General features: G+C 60.8%; 1 long non-coding RNA gene across 1 annotated transcript; it reads left to right on the top strand.

The window, feature by feature from the left end:
* The first annotated feature begins 459 nt into the window (after positions 1 to 459).
* Positions 460 to 5,881, top strand: LOC141573839 (uncharacterized). The gene is made up of 2 exons (XR_012500168.1): positions 460 to 2,439; positions 5,030 to 5,881. It is a non-coding gene; the product is annotated as an uncharacterized LOC141573839 (long non-coding RNA).
* Positions 5,882 to 8,702: the final 2,821 nt, after the last annotated feature.

Raw genomic sequence — 8,702 nt, 5'->3', positions numbered from 1 at the left:
TGGGACGTGTGACAGCGTCTGGCCGGGCTCCAGGAGTCACCCACAGGCATGCTGGGGAGCTGGCGGCCGGCCAGGAGTGTCCCGCCAGGGGCCCGGTGGGGGTGGGGGTGGGAAGCCCACGAGGAAGCCTGGGAGCCACGAGGAAGGTTAGCCACCAGCCCCCAGCCCCACCCCTGCACCAGGAAGCCAGTCCTGTCTGTCCACCTGTTCGCCCCTCCATGGGGACCGGGGGTCGGAGTCTGGGCTGAGGAGCACCAGAAGGGTCTCGGTACTTTCTAATGCAAACCCCTGGGGTGGGGAAACTGAGGCCCAGAAAGAGGCTGACTCCACCTCCGTCCCCGCCCGGTGATTCCAGGAGGGAGTGGCTGAGGGCTGCTACGTGAAAGCACTTTTGATGGAGGTTTGCGGCAGCGTTCTCAGGCTTCACGTGAATATTATTCCTGCTTTGCTGGTGTGGAACCTGGCGTCAGAGGTGTCTGGCCACGGGCAGCGGCAGGTCAGGCTCAGGACCACTCTGGGCAGGGCTAACATCACCCTGGAGGCCCCACCTCTCAATTTCCATTTTAGGGGTGCTGAGGCCCAGAGCTGAGTCTGACTGACAGAGCCACTGGCCAGGAGCTCCGGGCGGAGTGGACGCCCCGTGTCCTCCTCCTGTGGCCCAGCTGGCCGGATGCTGGGTGGCTTGAGGCCCCCACGGCCTGGAAGCTACAGTGAGAGGCTGGCCGTGACTTTGGGTGAAATGAAGCTGCAGCGGCTCCTGGTCTGACCTGCCAGGGCCCAGGGATTCCTTCCGTATCCTTGGGTGTCTGTGTGGCCCAGGGGCTCGTTCAGACCTGGGGGGTCTGTGGCTGAGTTGGAGACAGGCTCCCCCACCTGCCTCAGAGCCCCGCTTGCCAGTCGGTGGAGGGGAATTTAAGCTACCACCGGGGCTCAGGAGATGGGGCAGTGGGTGAGGTCAGCGCCAGTGTCCCGACGGTGGACGAGGGTGGGCCTTCCAGTGCTGGGGTCTGGGGAGTGGACGAGGGGAGGGAGCACCTTGTCCTTCTCCCCCAGCCCCTGCCTTCTTCTTCACACAGGAGGACAGCTTGCCTCTGGGGCCCGACATGCAGGACAAGCATTGTCTTACCACAGGGAACCATAACGCTGGTCAGGCTGTGCAGAGGCGCCTGCCAAGGTGGCGGAAACCAAGACACCACCGGGAGACCCACGTAGGCCTGCCCCTCCCGCTGGGTCTCAGCCTCCAAAGCCAGCTTATGAGAGAAACAACACTGACCCTGAAATAAAAGTGTGACGGACACGTGGGCCTGACATGCCGACCGAGCCAGGTCCCGGCCTTCCTCACCAGCCGCCTGAGCCTGGGAACAGCGCCTACCTCCCTCTGTGCTCGGCCTCTGTGCCTGCAGAATGGCGACCCCACCTCCAGGGCCTGAGGAGATGTAACAGGGTACAGTATACAGCAAGTGCTCAACAAACAGACGGCGTCTTTGGATGCGACGCACACGCAAGTCTGCTGAGACAAACGCAGTCCTTCCGCTTCCTGGGCGCTTTCCACGTGTGTCTGTGGCCTTCCTTCCTCCACGGCTCTGGCTGGACGCCGATGAATAGACGCAGGACACAGGCTGCATGCCGGCTGCGGCCTCTGAGCAGCAGAGGACAGGACGTCCCTGCCCCTCCCTGCCTCCTGGAGGGCACGGCGCCCACCCAGACGCCCACAGACCCTGGGGTGTGAAGACTGTCCAGGGCTTGGCCCCAACTGTGCACCTGGATGGACGTGGTGGGACCAGCCTCCTGGGCCCAGGGGCACCTCCTCTGGGGGACAGGCCGGCGCAGGCCCTCAGGGCCCTCCCTTCAGCCCCTGCATGCCCACCAACCCAGCCCTCCTTCCAGGGCCTTGGGCATCCCAGGGATGGGCTGCATGGTGACCTTCCAGGCTTGCCGGGACCACGCCCCCAGACCACAGCACCCCAACGTAGCCTCCCCAGGGACAGTGTGCTGGGCCCGCTCCCCTCTCTGGAGTGTTCTGGAGCCGCAGCCACAGCCCACTTGGAAAGGAAGTAGGCGGCGGCTACAGGCCCAGAGAGACCTGGTGCACCGTCCGAGGTCCCCCGTCCTATCTAAGCCCCGGGGACCAGGCAGCGCCTGCCCCCCCCCCACCAAAGGACAGAGAGGAGGCTGGCCTTGGCTGCCCTAGCGTGTCTCCCCTGGCTCAGCACGGGGCTCTGTCCACATCCCTGGAAGGAGCAGGGAGAGGATGCGGTGGCAGGTGGGGCCCGGCAGGTGTGACCGTGATCTCATGACCTTGGGAGACAACCTGCCGTGGGTCGGCGTGCTGGTCTGGCCTCTGCGGGTCTGCCCTCCATGGGTGACCTCACCCAACCCCCACAGCCCATCAGCGCAGGGCCTCAGGATCAGCTCCATCCCACACATGCAGCAGCCAAGGTACGGGGATGTGAGCTGGGCCTGCCCTCCCCTCCCTGCCACGGCGGTGTGACCGTGGCCGCGTCCTTGAGGTCTGCACTCCTGTCCCTCCCCGGTGCGTCCCACGCTCGGCCGGCGCCCGGCACACGGCCACCATGATGACTGGCCAGTGTCCTGGGGCTGCCTGGCAGGGCCGGATTCGCCCCCTCCGGTTCCGGAGGCCCAGGGGAGTCTGCTCCCTGTCCCTTCAGCCTCGTTAGTTCCTTCCTTCTCTCTGACGTTTCTCCCGTGGCTTCCGTGGACCAGGCCCTGGAGGAGCCGTGACCCCACTGCCCTCCTGGAAGCTTCTTCAAGTCCCCTTGCGCTTCAAAGGCCTGGGAGCCGGGCGACCTCTGTGCTCCCCCGGGCGTGGTTTCCGGGCGTTCCTGGGGTGGCAGGCGGCTCTTTGGGGCTATTTTGGGATCGCCACAAACTTCTCTCTCCTCCTGTGAACGGGGACTTTTCATCAAACTCTGCTAAGACGGGGGTGATGTCACTCCCAAATTACAGGGGCTCTGCTGGGTGGGGCGGGCAGGCAGGGGGTGTGACCCCCGCACCCTGCCGGGTGGCCCCAGGCCTGTCACTGGCAGGCAGGCTCGGAGGTCCCCTCCTGAGAGGCCGCACAACCACGGGGGCACGGCGTGCCTCTGGGAAAATCACGACGCTGGGCAAAATGTCTGCTTGTTTATTTAGGACGGGCAGCTGGACATGACCGTCCCGGGGAAGTGAGTAAATTGTCCTGGTCTTTCCCGGGGACGCCCGGCAGGCGCAGCCTGGAAGGGAGGGGGTTCAGCGGGGTCCCTCCCATGTCAGCAGGGCCCAGCCCAGCCCAGAACCTGAGTAACCCAAGCTCTCGGCCTGGACCCACTTGGAGGGGCCTCGTCCCCGCTGAGTGAGGCTGTCTGGCATTGCCCACTGGCCCCTGAGACCCCGGCCACCTCCCCAGGGGCAGAACAAGCCGCAGGCCTGCTCAAGGGGCCTTCCTGGGAGTGGAGAAGAGTCAGTGTGCCCTCTTGCTTCCTTCCCAAATCAGGGTGTTGGGGGGCAGACTGAGGCCGACAGAGGACAAGACAGGGAAAGAGACAGAGACTCTCTCAGGGGAGCTGAGCCCCCAGCCTCTGGAGATGTGGCCCCGTGCTCAGGACCCTCTTGGACTGGGAGGGGGACCCCAGCATCAGGAGGCCCCCAGACTCAGCACAGGCAGGAGGTCCCACAGGCCTGGTGCACCCCTCGCTCATTTATTCATTCACTCAATGAGCGTCTGGAGCTGCTCTGGGAAGGGCACTAGGTGGGGCCTCTCTCCCCAGCTCACTTTGAAATTCCATTCGATCCTTTGGGGTCATGGCACAGAAAACTCCTATTAATATGCAGCTTGCCCACCCGTGGTGGGGTGGGAGGAAATCCCGGGCACCTCTGGGCTCCTGCTCCTGCCGGGCTGGCTGGGGGACACGGGGCAGGTGCAGGGGGTGCACGGAGCAGGGGCTCAGCGCAGGGAGGTGCTGGGCCCCAGGGAGGGGACCACGCGGGAACTGCGGTGCCTGACGGCAGAAAGGCAGCGAGCTTGACTGGAGGGGCGGGGCTGGAACCAGGGTGTCAGCCTCCCTGACCTTGGGAGCCGGGCCTCTCCACCCACCGGTACCAGGACGGCGTCAGCCTGACCCGGCTCCCAAACTGAGCCATTGTGCGGCACCGTCTGAACCCCCCTCGTCAGTCGCCACGGCACTGCTGTGTGCTCGATGTTCTTCAAAGCGACTCATGTTTTAAGACAGAATTTTAATTGTGTTTTCCCCTCTGAGCCTATGACCAGCTCAGTCCTTGTGAACTTCAGCAATTAGAAAGAGATACAGTATTATTATTACTGATTAAAAAAATCAGTCACTTGCCCATACTGAGGTTGACCCAAATGACAGACACAGAGTGGAGTGGAGAGTGGGTTCTAGCCGGGGGCGCGTGTGAAGCCGTGTCCTGCGCATGTAGCCTGCTCCCTCAGCTCTGGGCGTCTGAGGCCGACTGAGACCCAGCGGAGACTTTCTCCTTGAGCAGGAGCTGGAATTACAGAGGGGGTGGGTTTCACACTCCTGCTCTGTCCTGGGACCTCCCAAGTCACCTCTTGCCCCACATCGGCACCCCCCAACTGTGAGAATTGCCAGAGGACAGAGGGTTCTTTCGCTGCAGGTGCCAAAACCTGACCGTCTGACCCAAAATAAAGACGTTTGTAAGAAAGGAAAGAGGAACCCGAGATGGGGGGTCGGGGGGTGCCCAGCAGATGGACGTCTCATCCAAGACCAGGAGTCCCTCTGCTCGGCCACCCTTGCGGGGGTGGCCCTTGTCCTCCGTGGGCACACGCGGGGCAGGGCAGTCGGGAAGCGCAGGGCACAGCTGAGTGCGGCAGGAGAGCGAGAGGAGGGCCCACTCCCAAGGCCTGAGAGCGTGTCCTCCTCTGGCCGACTGGGCTGAGACCCGCAGGTGACGGGCTGGGGATTGAGGCCGGATCACACAATGTTATCGTTTCAACGAGTAATCTGTAAGCACTCTGCTAATGAGCTATTTTCATCTTCTTTTTTTTGTACAGACTGTGAAATCTGGTGCGTATTTCACATTTACAGCACATCCCAATCCACACACGGCCTTCTCACTGGAAATGCTTCACCTGCGTTTAGATTTCATAGAACTCACAGCTGAAAAGCAGACTCACCGAGCTGGTTGCCTGGGCCGTACTTGAGAGTCCTCTGATTGACTCAAACACCCCCAGATGCACCTTTCCTTAACAGTCACTCTTCCGCTGGCAGGACTGCTCCAGGGTGAAGCTTCCCTCCTGCTTCCGCACGCACTTCCGAGCGCATTTTCACGTGCCGTCCTGCTCTGTCACGTCGGCCTTTCTCTAGCCTCTTGTTCTGCCGTGTGCGCCTTCTCCGTATCTGTGAAAGCTGCTTAAGTGACAGAGCTGGTAGCCCTTTGCTGCGATACGGTTTGGAGACGTTTTCCCAGGTTGTCACTGATCTAATTTCTACCTTTTCTGCGAAGCAGAAGGTTTTAAACATAGAAATCACAGGAGAGCCCACCTGTGTTTCCGTCCAGCGCTTTCCAGCGTGTCTATCTCTGCACTTCGAATACTTCAAGTTTTGAAACACAGACGGAGCCGCAGTAAGTGGCAAAGGTACTACATGGGGTCCCCTTGCCCGTCTCCTCTCTCTGATGGCTGAGCTTCGCACAAACGTGGTCAAAACGGGAAGCTGGCTCTGGAGCGGGGCGGTGTCCGGCCGGCGGTGCCTCACCATGCGGGGGGTTTGTGGGTGCAGCGGCACGGCAGGACAGGGCCGAGCCGTCACCAGAGAGCTCCCTCGTTCTGGTTTCATTTTGTTGATGTTGCATCCGTGTTTTTATTTTACTTCTGGCATGAAGTATAAAGAAAGAATCCAATTCAGTCTTTTTTCGTATGAATATCCTACCATCCCGATACCACAGCATTCCTTTCTTTAAACAGTTTTATTGAGGTAACATCGACATTACACGAGCTACACATATTTAAAGTGTATATCCGACAAGTTCAGTCACACAGATACACCTGTGAACTGTCATTAAAATCAAGATACTGGATATACTGTTAGCCCAAAGCTTCCTCGAGCCCTGGGTGACCTTCCCGGCACTGCCCCCCGCACCCCCACTCCACTCCCTGTGGCTTCAGGGCAGCTGGCATGTCTTATGGTTTTATGTAAATGAAGTCATGATGTGGTAACCTTTGGCTTCTTTAACTCAGACCATCATCAGTTTCTCCCTTTTTACATTTGCGTAGCATTCATGGTATGAGTGGCTGGATCCGTGGGACAGATGGACCCGTGGGACAGATGGACCCGTGGGGAGGATGGACCCGTGGGAGGGATGGACCTAGGGGAGGATGGACCCGTGGGAAGGTGCACAGGTTGTGCATCCCACCACCCACTGAGGGGCATTTGTGTTGCCCCAGTTTGTGGCTCTTACAAACAGAGCTTCAGTGAGTGTCACGTCCAGGCCTCAGACGTCCATACACAGCTTGTTCACTGACATTCATGGTGCCTACATTTTACACTTAGGTTGATCGTAACAAAAATGAAATAAAATTTAAAATTTGATTTCTCATTTGCTCTAAGCACATTTCACGTGCTCAGGAACTGGTCTGATGGTTTCTCAATCTTGTCCAAAACTTCATAAACCATCCGGCCTGAAGGGCTGGGCAGCACGGCCGATGGTGGCAGTACGTCCACGAACAGCCGGGGTGCGTCAGGCAGGGGGATAGCAGGCCAGGGAGCGACCGCGGGGGCGTGTTCAGGGTGTTGGGGGCCTCCCTGGGGGTCACCTGAGGGGAGGCCTGGAGGACAAGTTGGGTGGGGAACCCGGTCTGTGACGAGTGGGCAGTGGGGAAGGGGAAGGAGGTGGTTTCGGGACGAGGAGGGGCTGGGCCTATTCCAAGGACAAGGGAATAAACACAAGTTCACGCTGTAGAGCACAGGGAACTATAGTCAAGACCTTGTAGTAACTTAGGGTGAAAAAGAATATGAAAATGAACACACGTGTGTTCACGTGTGAAGGAAGCACTGTGCCGCACACCAGAAATGGACACAGTTAACTGACTGCACGTCGATGAAAACCATGCACCCCAAGGACAAGGGGGCTCCTGTGGGTCTGAGGTTCACCTGTGTGCGGGGGGCCCTGGGCGCGCTGGTGGGGCCTGGCGCCCCTGGAGCGGCTCCTGGGGCCTTTTGCCCTTGGCGGGCCTTGTCCTTCCTTCAGAGTCTGTGCCTGTCCCTGCCCGTCCCCCAACGTGTGTTTGGGAGGGAGGAAGGGACTCTCTGCTCCCTCGGAAGCTCCCTGTTCCTGGGGTCCCAGGCCAGCTGCTCGGGGGGCCCGCCCTGTCCTCCCCACGCTGTCTCCCCACACTCCCTGGACCAGTGGCTGGTGCCTGGGAGGCCCTGGGCCTTGCTTCCCTGCTCCCTGGGGCTGTGCAGGGTGGGGGTCCCTGGCCGGGTCTTGGGGGGCCAAGACACAGAGTCCGAGCTCGTGGGGGCGCGGTATGTACCCGGTGACTCAGAAAAGGCTGCTGACATGAAGGCCGTGCCTCATTTTGGGTAAAGGAAAGGAGGGAACTTGGAAATCCTCAGCGTCCAGTTAATCCTGCGGCGGGTTCCTGAAAGCAGAGCTGCACTGGGCCCAGAAGGCCTCCTGGGTCAGGACAGACTCAGGGGGCCCGGCCCCAGGGAGGCTTCGAGCTGGCCCAGTCCCTCCATCTCCCTCCCCTGTCAGACCTGAGCTCCGGCAGGTGGGTGAGGGAAGGGGGAGAGGTGGCCCTGGGAGACTGAGAAGGGGGTCAAGACCCTGTTTCAAAGTCTGGGGAGCCTAGGAGCTGCCTCAGGGCCGCCCCAGCCCTATGCCAGAGGCCGAGGAGGTGGGGGTGCTGTGCAGGGCGTCGACTGCTCCTTCCCTGCTGTGCGGAGGCAGCGAGGCGGTGATGCGGGACCTCGGCTGTCACCTGTGAGCTGGGGCGAGAGTCGCCAGCAGAGCCCCTCAGGGCGCGGTCCTGGGAGGGACCCGACGTGGGGAGGGGTGGAGCCACCGGGAGGGTGCACAGAGGGTGCACAGGGCCTTTCTCCTTCGAGGGGATCAGCTCAGGTTAGAAACTGGAGGAGGGAAGCCTCGGGGAACTGACTTTCCTGACTGAAGAGAGAGCCTGGGATGCAGGAGGGAAACTGAGGCAGAGTCCTTTCTAGCTGTTCGGCTGCAGGGCTGGCAGCCTGAGTGCCCAAAGCCCACTGAGGCTGTGCCAGCTGGTTCACTTCCCTACCTCCATCCACGTGTCCATCCGCTCACCCTGCACCTGTCCATCCATCCACGCATCCATCCATGCACCTATCCATCAATCTACCCATCCATTCATCCATCCCTCGGGCCGTCCAATACCTTTCATAGCCTTCTCAGCATCGGGTGTGGCTCTAGGTGAGGGAGGCACGTCGAGACACAGTCTTGTCCTCACGGAGCCGACACTCCAGTGCTTTAAATCACAGGGGAACAGAGGTCAGAAGTTCCAGGGCTCCACAAACTCCTTTGCCCCAGGGGCTCCCTCTGGGATGTGGCTGAGGGACCCCCAGGGATCACAGCCAGAGACCAAGGGCTGTCACTGGCCCCTGGCCTTGCGCTCACTAGGGGTTTCCAGGGGCACAAGGGGAGTAAGGGTCCCCACCCTACTTGCCTTCGCTCTGGGGGGTCCGTCCAGC

This window comes from Camelus bactrianus, chromosome 18 (assembly GCF_048773025.1).
Source record: "Camelus bactrianus isolate YW-2024 breed Bactrian camel chromosome 18, ASM4877302v1, whole genome shotgun sequence".
Lineage (NCBI taxonomy): Eukaryota > Metazoa > Chordata > Mammalia > Artiodactyla > Camelidae > Camelus > Camelus bactrianus.
Note: the sequence above shows the minus strand (reverse complement) of the source record. Positions and strands in the feature narration are given on the sequence as shown.